Genomic DNA, 21,248 nt, shown 5'->3' with positions numbered 1-21,248 from the left:
ACTCATTTGACACTCGTCATTTCAGACCATGACTAGTCTTTTCTAATAGGCAGTGTATTCCACCAAAATTCAGTACAACATGGAGTGAAATAAAAAATCACATTAATTTAATTTCTCTAATAAGTATTTAATTTCTCTATTAAGTATTGACTTATTGTTCCCTTTGTAATGCAAATAACCTGCTACACTCAGTTCTGCAGTTTTAATAACATTATCATGACCTGCCACATGAAGAATCAACAGAATTCCAGGTTTTCAACAGTGCCACTCCTCCCTGTCATCAAGACTTTGTATTATTTTATTTGGGGCTTATTTTGCCCTTTAAAATTATTTTTTAACAGTCAGGTTTTGACTGACTCCAAGGAAGGACTCTGAAGAGTGTCACTAGGCTCCTGGTACCATCCACATGGGGGAAAAACATTTTTTCCTTAAAACCAGTCTAAACCTCCTTTGGTTTAGCTATCTCAAGCTCCCACCACACAGCAATGTGAGGAGCCTAGCTCCATGTTCTTGGCCACCTCTTGAGAAACACTTTAAGGGCTGCTGTTAGGTTCCCTTGTCCTGACTGAGCAAGTCCCTGACCATCTTGGTTGCCCTTCTCTAGAGTTGCTCCAGTTTATTGTTGTCTGTCCTGAACTTGGGAGTGGGGTGAGAGACCAACAGTGGATGCTGTCCAGGTATGTAATTCACCAAGTGGTGAGTAGTGGGGGGAAATTACCAGCAGTCTCCTGGACATGCTGTTGTTCATACAGCCCTGGACACTGCTGACCTGCCTTGCTGCCAGGACACACTGCAGGCTCCTGTGCAGCCTTCTGCCCACCAAGATCCCCCACTGCTTTTCAGCAGGGCTGCTCTCAACCAGTCAGTCCCCAGCCTGTGTCACTGCAGGGGCTACTCCCAAACAGATACAGGACTTTGCAGTTGTATTTGTTGAATTTCATGCAGGGGCTACTCCCAAACAGATACAGGACTTTGCAGTTGTATTTGTTGAATTTCATGATGCCCATTCCTCCAGGGTGGTGAGGTCCCTCTGAATGGCAGCCCTGCCCTAAAGAGTATCAAGTGATCATCCAAATTTGTGTCAAAGATGGTCCTAAGATAACCAGCTATGGTGCTCCGCTTGTTAACCCCCATCTAGGTAGAGTATGATCCACTACCTACTGCCCTCTGAGCCCAATCATCCAACCACTTACTTGGCCAGATATTTGATCACAGTCTCTGTGACCCACTTTGGTAGATGCGCACTCCATCAAATACATGATGTGTGCTACAATTTATATTTTAAAACACTATCTAGAAACCAGCTTCTTTAAGCAAACACACAACACATCAAATGGGTTCCTTGCCTGCAGCCTTCATTGTTACATCTTAACAGAAATAAATCTGCCCAACCTCATCAAGCCTCTAGAGCAAAACCCTAGCCTGGTCTTTGAAGCACAACGTAATTACTAAGTACTGAAGACAGTACTTCTGTCTGTCTGTGAAGAAAACAACCTTATTCTCCTCTCCTATCAACACCTTCATGCCATTTGAGATAATTAAAACAATTACAGCCTCTCTATTATTGGATTACCCCCGAACATTCCTTCCAAACATCTTCTGTCTCTGCCTTTCCCACCATCATATCTCTAAATACTTATCACTGCCTAAACACGATGTGATTAACTTGAAATGCAGGCAAAAGCAAAGAGCAAAACACAAAAAGGCACGTGACAGTAATGAGCTTTTAACCGATTAATTGCATGAATCAAATAAATCTTAGCATATATTTATTTTCCTGTGATTAGAATGAATTTTGGCTAGCCTAAAGTATTCTCAATTATAATTTAATTATTCTACACATGCTTAAAATACGAGCAAAGACTTTAAGCATCAGTCCTGTCCCAGATTGCTTAGGAAGGTGGGCTTCATAATCCATGCTGTACCGAGTCTTGGTCTTTCAATACTCCATTACAATGTTTCTTTGTGGAAGTCAGCACCTCCTGGTCTCTTTGAGTCTCCACAATATGTTCTGACTTGTGAAGATAATGGAAGATCACAGTCCAGATTAGTGAACTCAGATGTGAAGTCTGGAGTCTATTACTATACACTAGGATAGGCTACAAAATCTGTTTATACATTCAGAACATGAATGTTGATGCCATTGGCAATTCTATTTTGAAGAAGACAGATGTCTTTATCACAAATCTGCAGAAGCACTCACCTCTGAAGATAACAATGAAGTGCTAATGATTGACTTCTCTGATGTTTGCCAAGTTACATTATAGTGGGTTTGTAAAGGAGTAAATACCAGATGGCACATTTCATATCACCTATCTGACACAGATTCAGTTTATTTTGGATTATTGCCACAGGACAAACTCCTACACCCTTATGCTACCGCTTCCTCATTGCTCAGCCACATTCTAATCACAGAATTCACAGAATCACTAGGTTGGAAGAGACCTTAAAAATCATTGAGTCCAACCCAACCCTAACACCTCAACTAAATCATAGCATCAAGTGTCACATCCAATCTCTTTTCAAACACATCCAGGGATGGTGACTCCACCACCTCCCTGGCCAGACCATTCCAGTTCTTCATGACTCTTTCTGTGAAAAAAATTTTCCTAATATCGAACCCATATTTTCCTTGATGCAGCTTAAGACTGTGTCCTCTGGTTCTGTAAGTTGCTGCCTGAAGAAAGAGACCAACCCCCACCTGACTACAGCCACTTTCAGGAAGTTGCAGAGAGTGATAAGATCACCTCTGAGTCTCCTTTTCTCCAGGCTAACCAACCCCAGCTCCCTCAGCCGTTCCTCAATCAATTACTTCTGGCTTCCATCTCAAACAGATATAATACGCTTCCTTACTTCTCAATACATCCACCATTTTTCTGTACCCTGCGCCCTCACCTCTGGTTCGATCCTTAGTGGCCTTCCCAGTGTGCCAGCTCCCGGGGATCCCGTCCCGAGAGCTCCGGGCGCCGCCGCCGGCGGCCGCCAGGGCGCAACCTCGGGACAGCGGCGGCCAGCGGGGACAGTCCCGCGCTGGGACAGCGGGACGGGGACAGCGGGGACAGCACCGGCCAGCGGCCGGCTCCACAGCCCGGAGCGCACTGCAGCTCCCAAGCGGTCGGCAAGCCCGCTGGAGCACCAGCAGAACAAGATGTGCCCCTACGCAGCACAATCCGTGTCTCTCAGAGAGAGGAAGGACTGGGAAGATTGCTACTGCTCAATCTGCGCCTCTGTGTACCCACAGACCGACAGTGGCGGCCACCAAGGCCTGCTAGTTCTGCTCGTAGGTTGGGATTTTCCCTATTTATTTCATGACGCCTCCTAGCATAAGCTCCAAGGACAGAATAGAGGGAGATGCCAAACTGCTCTTGTATCGAGGCAATGCGCAAAAGCATACAAGGCTGTTGATTGTGCTCTTTTACTTAAAATAGAAAAATTTATTCTCCCCATGGCTGCCGGCTCAATTTACCAAAGGAAAAGAAAAGAAAAAAAAGAAAAAAAAAAAAAAAATCTGCCTCACGGCACTGGGGACACTGAACTGGAATACAACTCAGTATGGAATCTGGCCCACTCCAGAGACAGCAGGTGCAGCCTGAAACTGCACTTTTTTCCTTCTTCCCTCCTCCCTTTCTCTACACCAATCTTTCAAATATTCTGACAAAAAGCCAGGGGAAGCCCTGCAAAAGTAGAGCAAATAATAAAAACAAAACACTGTTAACTTTTAAGAAAAGCAGAGAAGTCATCTCCAAGTTATATGGAGGAAGATAACCAGATTCTTAGTTTTATTAAAAGATATTATTTTCTTGGCATAAGAAAATTAGTTTGTTGGCTAGGATGCACAGATTTGATGAATGCACGCAAAGACAGGAGGGAAATATTTCATGTTTTTTCCTCTCTCCTTATGAGTCATTTTGGCCTAAAACACATCTTCCAGCAACTTTTTGGCTGAATTTGGCTACATTAGTTTGCACTCGACATCAGCAGGCTTATCTAGGTCAGAATACTGTGAATAATATTTGAGTGTCATTGCTTGTCACTACTCTGCAAAGAATTTAAACATATAAAAACCACTAAGAACTATACACTTCACTTAAAACTGAAAAAGGCAGCTAGTGAGCAACAGAAACACATTATTCTAAAGTACACAGCACATTTATTATAAAGAACTTTTTCACATTAACATGAAATTCATATGTTTACTTGTCATAATTGTCCTCTATATCCAGGGATAAAAAATTAGGAAGTTATATTACATGAAGATTAAAGTAATAGTGCATGCACAATTTATTTGAAGCAAACTAAACCAGGATTAAATAAACTCTAAATACTGTTTTTAGAACAAAATTATTTGCATGGCACTGTTAGAGCAAGTATTTAACAGCTGTAAATCTAATCAAAACAACTCTGAAACATTATACTCAAAGTACATTATCTGTAGAGGAAAGGGGTTATGTTTCACTTCAAAAATGAACAGCAACTGCACATTACCAGCAGGTAGCTCTCAAATGTGTGTTAGGAGATTTCTTTTATGCCAAGGACTGTGCTTAGCTTTAGCAAAAAGCACAGCCCAAAAGAAATTACTTTGTATCGTCAAACAGTGCATCAGGCCTAACATTCTTGCTTTAGGTTCAAGACAGAACAACAATTACTTAATCCTGGTCTCAGCCTGGTTCTGTGGACCAAATGGCCAGCAGTGGTGCCATGGGTTGACCCAGGCCAGATGCCAGGCACCCATGAAAGCCACTCACTCACTCCCCTCTGCAGTTGGACAGAGGGGAGAAAATTTAACCAAGGGTCTATGGGTTGGGATCAGGACTGGGAGAGATCACTCATTAAATACCATCACAGGCAAATCAGGCTCAACTTAGAGATACAAAGTGAATTTATTACTAACAAAATCAGAGCAGGATAATGAGAAGTAAAATAGGCCCTTAAAAACCACCTTCCCCTCACCCTTCCGTCCCTTCCAGCTCTACTGCCTACCAGTGGTACAAGGAGACAGGGAATGAGGGTTATGGTCAATTCATCACCTGGGGCTTCTCCTGCTGCTCAGGGAGAGGAGTTGTTCCTCTGCTTCTTGGGAAGACAGTTCTCCATCAACTTCTCTGACATGACTCAATCTCACAAACAACAGCCCTCCCAAAACTGCTGCAACCAGAGTCCATCCCACGGGCAACAGTCCTCCCAAAACTGCTGCTGTGTGGGTCACTCTTCCATGGGGTGCAGTCCTTTAAGGACAGGCTGCTCCAGCCTGGGAGCCAGGGCTTCTCTCTCCATGGGTCTCCCATGGGGTCACAGCCTCCTCCAGGCATCCACCTGCTCCAGTGTGAGCACCTCCCTCACAGGTGGATCTCTGCATCCCTGGTGGACCTCCATGGGCTGCAAGGGGATAACCTGCTTCATCATGGTCCTCACCATGGCCTGCAGGGGACTCTCAGTTCCAGTGCCAGGAGCACCTCCTGTCCTTCCTTCTCCACTGACCTCAATGTCTGCAGAGTTGTTCTCACATATTCTCATTGCTGCTCCTCTGATTGTAATTAAAACCGTGCCACCACCTTTGTTATGATTTCTCTTTAAATCTGTTATCACAGAGGCCTTACGACTATCTCCAGTTGGCCCAGGCTTGACCAGCAGCATGTCCATCTTTCGAGCTGCCAGGAATTGACTCTTCTGGACACAGTGGAAGCTTCCAGCAGCTTCTCACAGAAGCCACCTCTGTGGCCATCCCCACTAGCAAAAACCAAGCCATGCAAACCCAAGCACCTATAGAGGGTTACATCCTATACAGTGCATCTTACCTTCCCATTCAGTTCCATTTGAAAATAGTCCAGCTGTGCTATCCAAAACATTCCCATCACATCAACAAAATTAAGTGGGGATGAGCAGGAGAGTCCTTTTTCAGGCATTCACATATATATACACACACGTATATATATGTAAAAATGAAACCAGTGCACTTCCTAGCATGAAAAGTAAATACTGATTTCAAGAACACAATGTTTTCTGTAAATTTAAAATTTTTCAATTCCGTAAATTCCTAAATTTAAAATACTATTGACAGCTAAAGAAATTCAGCAGTCTTCCTCACACCAAATGAAAGGGTATATGCAACACAGAAGAGTTATAATATCACATGTCCAGAAAAAAAAAAACAAAAACACAATTTGCCTGAAAAAATCCTTAGTATTTGGGAAATCTAGAGTTTGGGAATTGTCTCATAATTTGAAGAGCAGGGAAATTGAATTCTGAATTCTTTGCTAGTTTAAAATCCTTTTTTAAAAGACTTTCATATAAAATTGGATTTTGTTTTGTGAAGATATGTAGAACCTCTTGAACCTGGTTTTACCTCAAGATCTTGAAAAACTTTCAAGGAACATAGATATAGTGTCCAAAGTGCAAGTCTTCAAGAGCTCAGACAGTCTGTGAGAGCTGGGAACTGCTACAGAGACATGGACACTCTCTGGAGTACACCCAGTTGTAACAGTACATTTTGGAAATCTCTTCTTGTGCAACAGTGAGGTATTTTTGTAACAGTTGATACTGCTATTAATCAAATAAAGTCTGCATCTCTGTTTCTGTTCCAGCAAACACAAGTGAACACACAGAAACACGCACGCAAACTTAGAGCTCATTTCAAAACCTTTTCCTGCAAAATTATTGTTTCTGCATTTTCAGAAAGAGGTTGACAGCATAGAGTAGGACAACTTTGAAGCATTCCTGAATTAAGTACAGAGCGCCAGGTGACCCTCAACTATTAATTCCCATTTAATCACTAGATAAATACTTCACTAGTTCAGTAACTGTATTCTGCCGATTTGTATCAATCATAAAATGTAAGGGTATTCTCCAAGCAAGGAGACTTCCTCTCTCAAGACGTTAATCCCTGGTGTCGCTGCAGACAAATGAGAACTTGGAGCATCATGTTCATTTTACAGAGTTGACACCTGGCTGCAATCACCACCAGTTCCCCACAGAGATGTTTGCAGAGGACCCTGACCTGCCCTCAAATTACGGCAACCCACAAAACACCATAAAAACAAATCTTCTGGATGACTATTACATGACAGTATAAAATCCTCATTGGCAAGGTACAAGAAGCTACATAACCACATACGTGATTATCCCCTAGCATAACAAGAAAATAAGAATTTTGGGATACTTCACAGATGGCAAATTAAATTTGTTCCAAATAAAAATATTAATATATTTGTATCAATTAATATAAAAAATTGAAGTTTTAAAATAAGCTCTGTATTTGCTACACCAATGAAAAAGCAAAGTATTCAATTATGAAAACATTAACATATGCCTGCTCACCATTGCACTGATTTTCAATTTTAATGTTGTAATTAAGAGAGAATATGAAGATAATTTGTGGGTTTGATTGATTCATGTGTTATCTTTTCCTTCCTTTTCACATTGCAAATATCTTGCTATACCCTCTTCAGTGCACAGGGAAAAAAAATTAAATCTCCCATTTTATTTTAGTTAAAAGCTACTTACTGGCATACTGTGAGAAAATGAATCTCTGAATCTTAGCTACAAATCTGTGCATTCCAGATCAGAAGCAGTAGTTGTCCTCAAATGGATCTAAATCTCCTTTTACCTATGAAATTGGAAATATGTTCTGATCTTGCATGTGCTATTCTTATCTTTATAAGCAGATGCTGAACATGCTTTTTGCACAGATGAGCTTTAAAAAGGAATTGACAAACAGAGGAGATTTCCTACTTTAAGTGTGGCATAAGATAAGCCACCAAAACTTACAAAGAAAAGAATGCCATTTGGTAAGAAAACTCTTCAGACTGTAAAGGCAGGAAAGAATTACGATACCACCATTTCTTAGAATAATTTGATGAGAAAATGAAAAGACAGATGTGCAAAATAATCAGTATGCAAAGAAGTCATGGTTTGTCCAAACAGAATGGATCCCAGTCTCATTGCATGATGAAATCACTTTTCAATTAAAGCAGTGTACATGCTTCCCTGTGGATGAAAGTTTCCCTAGCCTACTCAGGAAAGTGCTCAAAACTTCAAATTACTAGTGGGATGTGTCTGGCCTTTGGATAGTATCAGAACGGCTAAATAGCTTGCATTCCCCTGTATAATTTATAACAACTACGATAATACCAAGAGATTTCGTTTAGAGAATTTGAACATAAAAGGGCATCAAAAGCTCTCAGAAGTCTGCAAACAGAACTCCTGGAATGGTATAAAAATGTTACAGAATAATGTAAATATAATAATTTTTATTATATTTATAAAACATCAGTTTTGCTACTTTACCAAATTACAATCCAGTCTTGGCTGCTGGAATAATTTAGTAGGTGGAGATAAACCTTTTGATTAACTACACATGGATATGCACACATACCTTTTATAACAAGCCTTTCCTTTAACAGCAAAATATTCTGTCATCTGCCACATCCCTAAAAATTTGTGTGCAATGATGAGTCAAAGTAGTTTAGGAGAAAACCCCACAGCATCAATGGTATTGTGCAAGCAGTACAAACATGGAGTTAATCTACTGAATCAACTAATTCTTAACTTGGTGTTCAAGATGTTGGCTCACCCTCAGTGAACCACTAACAAGGGAACAAGTGCTGCAATGTAGAGCGGTCTCAAGAATAGAGAATAACAGCAGAAAGAAAGACGACCTCTTGATACTCTCAGGGTATGCTGAAACCAAAATCAGTTCAGTCTTGCGTCAGAGGCTTCTTCCCCCTGTTCCCCCTGAAACGATACGCGGAATAAATAAATAGACTCCATAACCTGGGGTAGTTATGAAGTGGGTATGTATGTCAGCGCCCGGCACAAGTGAGATAGCTCTCCAAAACTTGTGCCCCGAGCCTCAGTCTGACCTACACTTTTATTCCTAAAGACGTTCTATATGCAATACATTGCACAACTTTTCATGCATATTCAACCCCTTGCCCCGCCTGTCTTCGCTTCTCATGCTAACTAAGTCCACGCCCTTCTGGGCACGCGTGGTTTGCTGTGGTGGTCGTACGGGGGTCTCTTGGTGGTCCTGAGGCTGAAGATTGTGGTCTTCCTCATGATTGAACTTTTGAACTTTTCCTCTCTGCGCGTGCGCTTTTGGTCCTTTGGTGCTTATCTGAGTACGTCTGTCAGTCTTGATAGACTTGGAGACAGAGGAGCTTCTTTATCTGGGTTCTTTGCTTCTTCTGGTATTGTTCTTTATGCAAGAAGCTTCGGAAATTTGCATTTTCCTATGCCCTTTGTACTAGGCAGAGGTTTCTTAAGTAAAAGGTTGAAAATTCAACAGATAACTCTACAAGCTAAATTATAAATGCTTAATTCATTTTGTTAACCTAACTCTAAAAATCTCTGTTTCAGTCCCCCCTTTTCTTAAAATAGAGTAAATTCTTTTACTACAGGGGTCTTGATTTAAATTCTGATCTACCATCATGACCATCCTCTTTCAGTAAGATTCTATGAGTTCTAGGGAGTGAGGTCAGACTGGCCATGTGTTTTAACATCCTCTAATTCTACATGAGTGTTAAAATAGACATCATTAAACTTACAGTAACTAAAATTAATAGAATTATAATTGGGTGACATAAAGTGTTCTAAACAGTGTATTTCACTAGTTATGATTTGTGTTTATTAGCTAGTGATTGGTGCTGGATACACCAAGTTAAGAGACTTAACATACAGGAGGTTAGTGACATGTCTTGGCTAGACATTCTCTTTCGCACCCCATATGGTTTTTCATAAAGCAATTCAAAGTGGTTTAGCTTTTCTTTAGTCTTGGGTTTGGTTCGGATCTGAATGGGAGGGATTGAGGCCATGACAAATTAGCCTCTTGTCCCAATTGTACAATTTGTTGTTTGATCAAATGATTCATTTTTTTTACCTGACCACTTGATTGTGGGTTATATGGGGTGTGAAGTTCTCAGTCTATGTTCAAGTATTGGCTAACTTGTTGCACGAATTTTACAATAAAATGTGGTCTTCTATTTGAGGAGATTGTGGCCAGGACTCTAAAGTGTGGTATGTTTTCTTGTACCAATACCTTAGTTACTTCTTGAGCTTTAGAAGTCCTGGTGGGGAATGCTTCTGGCCATCCTGAAAAGGTATCTGTTAGCACCAGTAAAAACTTATACCCCCCTTTTCTTAGCAATTCTGTGAAATTAATCTGCCATTGCTGCTCTGGCCCATGACCTTTCCTAATCTGGCCAAGCTTTGGTTTGGGAGTATTTTTGGGGTTGGTTTGGAGGCAAAGGTCACATTGTCGAGTTGTAAATGTCTAGTTATGATAGAGCATCAATACCCCAATGGGTTTTCTGGTGTTCTTTTATTAGGGACCATAATAAATAGGAGGGTATAACTAATTTTCCTTCTATGGTGGCCCATCCCTCTTGGTTATAGTCTCCTTTTTGCTCATAGATTAATTTTTTTTCTAGTTTGTTGTATCTTGGCTTACCTTCAGGGGAAATTTGCCTGTCTGGAATCAGGGTTGCCTCAGTTATTACCTCAATTCTTGCTGCTTCTTTTGCTTCCCTATCCACCAGCTCATTTCCTTCTTCTGATTCTGAGTTTATCTTCTGATGTGCCTTGATGTGCATGATCGCTACCTTCTCTGGCAACTGGACTGCTTCTAGAAGTCGCAGCACTTCTGATGCATGTTTAATATTTTTCCCTTGAGAGTTCAGCAGTCCTTTCTCTTTCTAAATGGCTCCGTGAGCATGCACTACTCCAAATGCATACTTCGAGTCTGTGTATATGTTTATTTCTTTCTCTCTTGTCAATTCTAGGACCCGAGTTAGAGCAATTATCTCAGCCTTCTGCGCAGAGGTATTTGTAGGCAGGGGCCCAGATTCTATTACTTCTTTGCATGTCGTAATTGCGTACCCGGCGTGCCGTTTTCTACTGATGATATAACTGCTTCTATCGGTAAACCAGATTTTTGCCTTCTCGAGAGGGGTGTCCTTTAAATCAGGGTGGCTGGAGTAGATGGCTTCGATGATCTCCAGGCAGTCATGTTCTACTGGTTCCCCTTGGTTTCTACTGAGGAAGGAGGCTGGATTGACAATGTTAGTCACTACTATCTCTACATCATCCTGCTCTACCATAATAGCTTGGTATCTCAGGAACCATTGTGGGGAAAGCCAATGCCCGCCTTCTACCTCCAGCACTGCAGACACCATGTGAGACACTAGCACAGTCATTTTCTGGCCCAGGGTGAATTTGCGTGCCTCTTGGATGTTCAGTACGACTGCTGCAACAGCTCTGAGGCACCCAGGCCACCCTTTAGCTGCTGTATTTAAGTGCTTAGAGAAGTAAGCCACTGCTCTCTGATATGGGCTGAGGTCCTGTGCTAGTATTCCCAAGGCAATTCCTTGCTTCTCATGGGAGAATAAAAGGAAAGGCTTACTCACGTCCTGCAATCCCAGGGCTGGAGCTGACATGAGGGCTTTTTTTTTCAGCTGGTTGAAAGCTTGCATAGCTTCCTTTGTCCATTGGATGTTCCGTCCAGGCCATGCATGCTTCCCTTGTCCGTGCGGCTATCAGGATGTCATCTACGTACTATAGCAGCTTCCCTTCTTCTGGAGGGGCTTCTCAGGTCTCTAATTCTTTTGCAAGTTGTTCTCCAAACAAAGTGGGTGAGTTTTTGAATCCTTGTGGGAGTCTGGTCCATGTCAGTTGAGTTCTTCGCCCGCTCTTAGGATTTTCCCATTCAAATGCAAAAATTTTCTGGCTGGCTTCATGGATAGGAAGGCAAAAGAAGGCATCTTTTAAATTTAAAATGGTAAACCAAGTTAGCTCGAGTGTTAAGCAAGTTAATAACGTGTAGGGATTGGCCACTACAGGATACAAATCTTCAGTTACCTTGTTTGTGGCTCGCAGATCCTGTACTAACCAGTATGACCCATCAGGTTTGCGAACTGGTAGAATGGGGGTATTAAAATCAGATTGACATTCTTTTAATAATCCAAGACGCAAAAAGTTCTCAATCACTGGGCTAGTCCCTTCCCTATCCTTCCTCTTCAAGGGATACTGTTTAAGCTTGACAGGTTGCTTTCCCTCTTTTAACTTGATCTATATAGGGCAGCGTTTTTCGCTCTCCCTGGTACATCAGAGGCCCATGCCCTAGGAAATACTTGATTCATTATCTTTTTATCAATTTCAGTTTCTCTCATGACTTCACTGGTGGTTAATATCAAACTCAATACTTCTACATACTTTTGATCATTTACCTCCAGAGTCATCTCCCCATTTTTAAATGTAATAGTTGCTTGTAATTGTCCCAGCAAATCTCTGCCCAAAAGTGGCTCAGGGGAATTGGGCATATATAGAAATTTGTGGATCCCCCACTGCTTTCTCAGTTTGTATTTCAGTGGCCTAAAGAAAAATGCCTTTTCAGTTTGGCCAGTCACTCTTGTAACTATAGCATAATCATCCCTTATGGGCATTAAAGCTGTATTTAGAACCGAGTATGTTGCTCTAGTATCAGCTAGGAATTTTACTTCTTTTTTTTCACTTTTCTTAGCTTTAGAATTACAACTAGAAGGTCTGCTGTAGTAGTTTCTTTTGTTCTCACTTAAATAACATAAATTGTAACAAGGTATTATATTCTAATGTACTTGTAGGAGGTTATCTTGCCTCCTCCTTTAGACAATATCATGGTCATCAATGGAAGCAATATGTGATTGAACTTTTTCAGTTCTGAGGGTTCGTAACTTGTGCTTGTCGGTCACAGCAGGGCAGCACAGTGAGGCTGCTTAACAGGGCAGGATGCATACATATACTTTCATTCGTCTACATTCACTTAACTTTATTTTTTACTTACTCTCACACACAACAAAACAACCACAACAATAAGGTACCTTTTATTTTTCAACACACCTATTACATTTTTAGGTGCCCCTGGCTAGTCCCAGTGTTCTTGGATACCCCTCAATCTAGCTGTGTGGTTCTCAACTCTAGATCCTCTCAGACTTGTTATGAACAGTTTCCAGGTGTTCCCCAGAGACGCGGGCAGGGCTTTCCTAGTTCCCATGGCAACACTAAAAGAAAACTACTAACTCTAGCTAAGTACCGATATTGAAATGCTAATTAGCTAATTGCTCTGTTTGTTTTCTCTAAACTACCTGGCCTCCCACCCCTCCACGCTGCCATTCTGGGACTAACATGCAAATAAAAACCCCTTAGGATCATGGGAGTATTTTTAGGAGATAAAAATGAATATAAATCAAAAACTGAACACAATAGAGGAGTCTAGATAAATGCCCTAGCTGAGGAAGAGGGAAACACATCCCCTGACTGGCTTTTAACCATCGCCATCACCTAAGAAAGAACAGACTATATTAGGCTCTGAGAAGCAGGGAGATAGAGACAGAGAGCCCTGGTGCTGCCACCATGGAAGGAGCGGGGACAGCTGTTGTTCTGGACTTCAGCAACAGACTCTGCACACCACGCCTCCTCATCCTCGGGCCACCGGTGTGCCATAAGGAAAGGAGAAAGGACAGCTGCTGCTCGGGACTCCAGTGACCGACTCTGCACGCCGCCTTCCCTTCGGCTGCCTGGGAAAGCTACGACCGCGGGGGCGAGCTCTGCGTCGAGCCCCCTGCCCAGCTGATCTTTTTAATAAAGAGCTGAACATTAATAAAGGCATTAGCTCTGTTCATTTCAAGACTTATCTTCAAACTGGCAAAATTTTACTCAATCTTGGGTGCTCTCAACAACCCAGCAAACTTAACCCTGGATGCTCTTGGAACATGAACCCCTCAATCCAGCAGGTTTGAATCAACCCTGGATGCTCTTGGAACATCAATCCCTCAATCCAGCAGGTTTGAGTCAACCCTGGATGCTCTTGGAACATGAACCCCTCAATCCAGCAGAATTTTTAGGGGCTCCTCCCGCACATTTTACCTTTTATTTTTCCCAATAGATTATGCCAAGAAAACCTTCTTTTTACCTTGTAATTATTTTTTTTTTCTAGTTAATTACCTTTTGTTCCCCCCTCCTCACCAAGGGGTCCCACTCTTTCTCTGAGACCCAGTCCAAGGGGGGGTTCTCTCACTCTTTTTATCACTCGCTTCGTCTCTTTACTGGCCGTTTTTCTCGCGAAAAAAACGGAAACGCAGCATGGGAGACTGCCGCTCTCGCTTAGCAGGTCTGGGGTAACCAGCCCGCCTCTCATTCACACACATTCATCCCCCCTTTATCCGCCCTGTAATGCAAAGGATCTCTCAGTGACAGCTTTTAACACCAAAGGACAGTACTATTGTATAACAAACACTTAACTCTTAGCCCAGCCGGGCTCGCTGGCTACTTTTGCAAGCCCTTTACCAACTAGCGATGCTTGTAAGCGGTGCTTGTAACTCCTAGCTTGTACCACGCTCCCACTAGCTGCACTATCAGCTAGCGGTTGTTCAAAGCAGCTCCTCAAACCGCGGCTTGTGCCCGCGCGCCCGCTGCGCTATCAGCTAGGCCGCGCCTAAAGCACCTTTGCAAGCCCCGACTTAAGCCCCGCGGCGCGCTCCCCGCTCGCCAGGGACAGCCCGTGCCACGCATGCGCACCACCCGCTCTATCAGGTAGAGTGGCTGCTAGCCGCTCCGCGCATGCGCACTACCCGCACTATCAGGTAGTGTGGTTGAGAGCTGCCCCGCGCATGCGCTTTCTAGCACCGCTGCGCCGCGTGTCTGTATCTTAGCAACGCCGCACCGTGCTCCACCATTTCACTCACACATACACACACACGCACAAGCACGCACGTCCGGACGTAACAGACACACCACACTGCAATCGGGACACACACCACACACTGAAATCGCGATTTCGCCCTCCCCGAGCTGCGCTATCAGCTGGGGAGGTCCTCCCGCCGCCGGCCTCTCCCCCGATGGCGGTCTGCTTGCAAGCCCCTGGGCAAACCTGCGCGCAAAAACGTCTTTTTGCGACTTATCAGTGCCAACCTTAAGAAAAGAAATTAATACATACCGCTTTCATCCGCTAGTCGACGGGCCGTGGTCTGCTCCCCGCAGTGTACAGCCGAGGCGCAGAGTCCCTCCGGGGAAAAGCCCCGTGGCGCCTGAGGGTGTCTGCTCCCAACCGGACCCGCGGGTGAGCAGAGCAGTCCCTTCGTGGTCGCCAACTGAAACGATACACGGAATAAATAAAATAGACTCCATAACCTGGGGTAGTTATGAAGTGGGTATGTATGTCAGCGCTCAAGTGAGATAGCTCTCCAAAACTTGTGCCCCGAGCCTCAGTCTGACCTACACTTTTATTCTTAAAGACGCTCTATATGCAATACATTGCACAACTTTTCATGCATATTCAATCCCTTGCCCCGCCTGTCTTCGCTTCTCATGCTAACTAAGTCCACGCCCTTCTGGGCACGCGTGGTTTGCTGTGGTGGTCGTACGGGGGTCTCTTGGTGGTCCTGAGGCTGAAGATTGTGGTCTTCCTCATGATTGAACTTTTGAACTTTTCCTCTCTGCGCGTGCGCTTTTGGTCCTTTGGTGCTTATCTGAGTACGTCTGTCAGTCTTGATAGACTTGGAGACAGAGGAGCTTCTTTATTTGGGTTCTTTGCTTCTTCTGGTATTGTTCTTTATGCAAGAAGCTTCGGAAATTTGCATTTTCCTATGTCCTTTGTACTAGGCAGAGGTTTCTTAAGTAAAAGGTTGAAAATTCAACACATAACTCTACAAGCTAAATTATAAATGCTTAATTCATTTTGTTAACCTAACTCTAAAAATCTCTGTTTCACCCCCCCACACACACCGTTTTCTTCTTTAGGAGAACTGAAAAAAAAGTCAAACATGACATGGACTTAATTCACAGAAATTCCTCAGGCATTGGTTATGCACTTTCCACAGATGTTAGCCGTTTTCAAATGGAAATTACAGTGTCAGACATCATTTTCTCAGAAAAACAGTTTTAAACTCTTTTGATCAGAAGAGATTTAGCTCAGTTTCACGTGAGTCAGGGTGAACAATTTCTAGAGGGTCCCCTGGGAACAGCATTTGGATGCTAAAAGACAAAAGCTCTTCAAGCAACATGACAATAGCAAAACTAGAGGCATCTTCTGTAGTGTGCAAGTAGAGGAAGGGAATGGTGGGAAGAAGTGCATAAGAAGTATAGGGATTTTCCAACAGAGCATGTGAGAAAGCAGCCAATAAACTGACAAAGCATACAGCATCACTTATTTCACAAACAACATTTAGTCTCTAAGGTACAAAAGGGGTTTTTTTAGCTTTCAAAACAACTCACAAAGCTGCCAACTGTTACTCAACGCATTATCAAGTTAATGGAGGGAAGGGGTTGGTGTGTGGGAGACAAAGAGAGAGCTTTTATCTTCTCCAACACTGACCAAAAGAATGAAGTCAAAAGTAACAACTCCAGGCATAGGTCAGGGTTCTCCCCTGCAGGGCAGTGCTTAGCTGGATGAATAGTAAAATGAGTACACAAAAATGTGCATGAAACCACTGCCTTGAGACCTCCATATTCAATAGTTGAGTATTGAAAATGAGTATTAAAAATATATACACCTGGTTACATGAGCCTAAGTTAGCCTTTATTTTTCATTCATCTGACCTTTTCCTTTTCTAAAAATGAAAAGTTCTACTTAGTCACCAGCATGTCCCTTACATGCTTATTTTACAGCATTCATTTTATGCTTGCTCTGCTTTATTGATATAAAGGTAGTAGCCCTTCTGTTGCATTGTGAAATTTTCCTTACCTTCCTTTTAACACTGTGATGAAGAAATTTACTATAGTAGGAATATTTCTGCAAAGTAATACTTAAAATCATTAAATAAACATTTTTGAATATTCACCTTGCGTGTTGCCAAAAGTCAAAATAATCCTAATAAACTGCAACAAAGATGTCCTGGATTTAGACCATAATATTTAATTTCCTCTGCCTTCATCCAATGAATAACTGTCAAAATACTTGTAGTTCTGGCTTGAAACAACAAAGGCTTTTGCAAAGGAACTATTCTCCTCTGACCACGCTCCACTTTACTCCTGTCTCTCAAAAAAGTAGGGCAGACACATTATTTAAGACACTCAAGTTCAAATGCTGAAAAATTCACAGGCATTCAGCAAGTTTTCAATCCACCTCACTATCCACTTACCTAACCCATAATTTGTCAGTTGGTCTATATAATATCCTATTATTGGGATTTCACAGGACACAGAAGGAATCCCAGACCATCCTGTGTTTTAAGTAGTGTCTGCAGCGTCCAGTGGAACCTTAAGCAGGTTACTGCTCAACAATCCATAATTTTATAATTCCAGCATTTTAAACTTCAACACCTGCTTCTACAGCCAGAAACTTGGTACTGCAGAGAAAGACTGTTAGCTGTTCTAAGAAAGGGGAAAAAATATATATGAATAGAAAACATCTCAGCAAATTCAGTCCCTCAGGTTGAGACTTAAAGGACTCTAAAGAATTCAGAGGGGTCTGAAACCAGAAAGACACCCATGTTAAGCTATTCCAGAAATAATAAGAGTAACAGAATCTCGTGTCAGAAGCTAGTGGCATGTTACAAAAAAAAAGGAACACTTACAATCAAAATACCAGTTTCAAGATCTCAGATGGTGCGAATTTTATCGTTAGCAAAAATAAGTTCTAAGGGATGCAGAGTTATAGTACTTTGTCTCTTTTGGGCCTGGTAAATGTCAACAGGAAATTGTTGAGAAAAATTATCTTTCAAAGACCTGCTTAGTAAATATTGACCATGTATGAACTCTAATTCCAATACCAATGCCATTTCAGAATTCCCTTAATTCTCAATGAGAGTTGATCATATCATAAGCATTAACAATGAAGATACTAATTTGCAATGAATGTGCCAAGCCAGAAAGGAATTAGGAGAGAACATTCTTATGGAAATACTTCAGAGTTTAAGACTTTTTACTCCATTTTTCTCTGTGGGTAGGGTATGCTAAGCATGGGTATGATCACTTACGGCAGTTCCCTTACCCTGGTGTGAAGAAATCCTTTGTAATGCCTCCACCAGAGTACGACAACACAGATGTAAAGGAATGTGGTTTGAGAGACCTCACATAGCTTGTACAATGACAGACTGGCAAAATTAACAGAACACAGAAATTTAACATCTGGCTGAACTGACAATGTTGAGAACAAGGTTTCAGATTCATTCCAGAAAGCAAGAATGCTTCTGTAATGCAAAGATCCCATATAAGAGACAGATTTCATCTGAACCTTAGGAAAGCTATGCCAGTGGCACATAAATTTAAAAAAAAAAAATAAAAAAGGTCACAAACAAGACTTTAAATCACAAAAAGCAAGAAAATAATCAGGTTCAGAAGACAGCATGATAAGGTAAAGATACAAGACTTCCATCTGTCCAAGAAAATGGTACAGATAAAAAAATAAAAAAAAAAAAAAAAAAAAAAAACAAAAACAAAAACAAAAAAACTAGCACTTTTGATTTCATAAAAACCAATTGATACCTGAAGCTCCAAGCAGATTATGCTTTACCCTCCAATCTTTTCTAATACATTGTTAGACATTGGATTTGCTGCTCTGACTACCTCTTCAGGCAAAACATCCCAATGTTCATCATCCCTGAATCTTGCCTTTAGACGTTACACCTGTCACAAGCAGAAGCAAAACTGAGGGAAGCCAAAGGCTTATACATCCCCAGGGATAAACTCAACTCAGCTTTTGTAGCTTTTCTAATCTTATTCAGCTGGCTTGTGTGATAAAACCCCACACCCCCATACTTATTTAAACTAATTAGCAGGGAAACAAGGGACCAAAAAAACCCCAAAGTACTTCTTGAGTAAAATCAGCCAAAAAAATTAGCATATGACTCATGTTTAAGTTGCCCCACTGCATTTTACAAGACTTCCAAAATAGCTACACAATGCAGCATCATTTATATAATGTGAAAGATAGCCCAAACAGTGTAAAATACTGATTTTCAAATTATTATTTGCAAATACTACTGCCATATTTTCATATTTTGTAGCACATTACCATATGTTTACAAAAACTACAAACTTCCCTTTCTCAGAACACATAATTTATTTATTACACATCATTAAATACATGCCTGAATAGGATTTTTGACTAACAGTGTTAATCACCCTGAGGGCATGCAATCATAACAAAATAAGGTAATTATAAAATCACATCTGATCTGTGGCTTTAGATGAAATGTATGTTTATCAATAAGAAATTTTGGAGTATTGTACAACCTTCTGAGCAAATGCAATTTAAACATGGAAGAGGATTGACCATACAGGATAACTGAAATATTTCTGCATGGTAACAAGAGAATGTATCTATCTACAGTGTAATTGCCTATGTATACAGTTTCAATAAGAGAATACTTAGGTAAATGGACAGGTAACTAAGTAGGGACTTTATTACACAAAAGCTGAATTAATTGGTATTAGTTTGCAAACTTAATAAATTAGTAGTAACAGCAAGAGCAAGAGTCCTCTGCCCCCTTATTTTATTTAACGTGTATGATAGTCATAATAGGATACTACTGTTCCTCAGTCACTCTGCTCTCTGAAGGAAGCAAACAGAGATGGAACAGCAGGAAAATAAAACATATGAACACAGAAAAACCCAAGACAAAGGAATGTAAAAGCAACAGGAAAACTAAGAAAAGAACTAAAAAAGAGCTCAGAAAATAATTATTTTTTGATATGGTGGTATATACCAGCTGCTCTTAATGTAAATTTTGACAAGATATTTGAATAATACAGTGGGTTTGAAAAACGCAGGGAAGCTTTGACACATTCGTACGCTGAAATCTGCTCCCTGAAACAGTTGCCTTCTCTTGCAGACAGAAACAACCTGTGCATACAGAGAAAGAAATCTCTCAGCTACATGTCCTTGCATGGTCTTTCTGCTTAGTCTAAGAAAATACTTATGGTGAGGCTGTTAGAACAAGTTCATTCATCATCTTAAAAACATTATTTTATTAATACAAAATACAGTGGATATGACTTTGAGACAGAAGAATACTTACTATATTTTTGGCTAAATAACTAGAGATGAGTCAAAAGGAACTTCTTGTCAGTACCCTGCCCCAGGCAAACAAAACAATCTGTGTATTTTACAATCAAGCTCAAGAGGAAGAGGCTGCTTGCTCATAACTCCCTAAATAGTTTAGGACACGTGCAGAGTTTCCACACTCACACTGATATTTCTATCAGAACCTCTGGTGAACAATCACAAGTTGACTCTCCCAGTTGCCAGTGGGAGAATCCATCTAGTTCAAACACTGCTAGGCACACTACCATGATGCCATTTCTCTGAGGCATGGTTAAGAGTCCTGACTGATTTTCTGATACATTTTGCATTAGAAACTGGCACTAGTCCCATAACAACACTCCCACTCTCTGTCTCACTGGTGGGCAGAATGCCAAAAAGAAGAAAACAGGCTAGATGGTTCTTACCATTTTAAGCCCTCCTCCATAGGCAGCCAAGCAGTCAAAAAACTCTATTTAAAATCTTTTCAGATATCTTCTGTGAACCACACAGTTGTCCTTTGCAGCTTGATCACTTCCTTCTCCTCTCATATACATTAAATACAAGTATTTCCAATGAGACATCCATATTCTAACCACATACAGAGAAAGGAAGCAATGTTTTCCTTCGATGGAACTACAGAAAGATCCTCTTTTCACAGAATACAAGAATAGCAATCAGAATAAAAACAGCTTTAACAAGCAGCATCAGCAACAAAAACATACTGTTAAGTAGTCACGAAGTAAGGTGATGCCTGTCCAAGCTCATGGACATTTACTCAGTATTATGTTATATAAACTTTATTTTAAAATAAAATTTATGTTTTCCTAAATTTCCAGTGTGGGATCAATTACAACAAGAGAATTATTTTGTCAGCCTACAATTAAATACCATTGTCTTTGTTATGATCATTGATGATTAAGCCACAAGGATTTTTTTAGGTGGTCACATGTAGTCTTTTGTCTTATCTTAGGCTGAATTAATTTGGCATTGCAACTGTAAAAGTCAGGAAATTTTAGCTTACTGGAAATTATTCTAGCAATTCCATTTTTTCTGAACATACTTAAGGCTAAACATCAGACTTTTATCTGCTTTCACAATCCTGTAAGACATGGCTTACTCGTGTACAGTGCCTATAGTATTTACAATCACCATCCTTAAGTGGCAAGAGTTGTCAAAAGCAAGGGAATCCATTTGTTTATCTTCGTCACTCAGGAATGACTAATAACTCCACTACCTAAAAGTTGAGAATTAGAAAAAA

This window comes from Vidua macroura, chromosome 2 (assembly GCF_024509145.1).
Source record: "Vidua macroura isolate BioBank_ID:100142 chromosome 2, ASM2450914v1, whole genome shotgun sequence".
NCBI lineage: Eukaryota > Metazoa > Chordata > Aves > Passeriformes > Viduidae > Vidua > Vidua macroura.
This window is presented reverse-complemented; position numbering follows the sequence as displayed.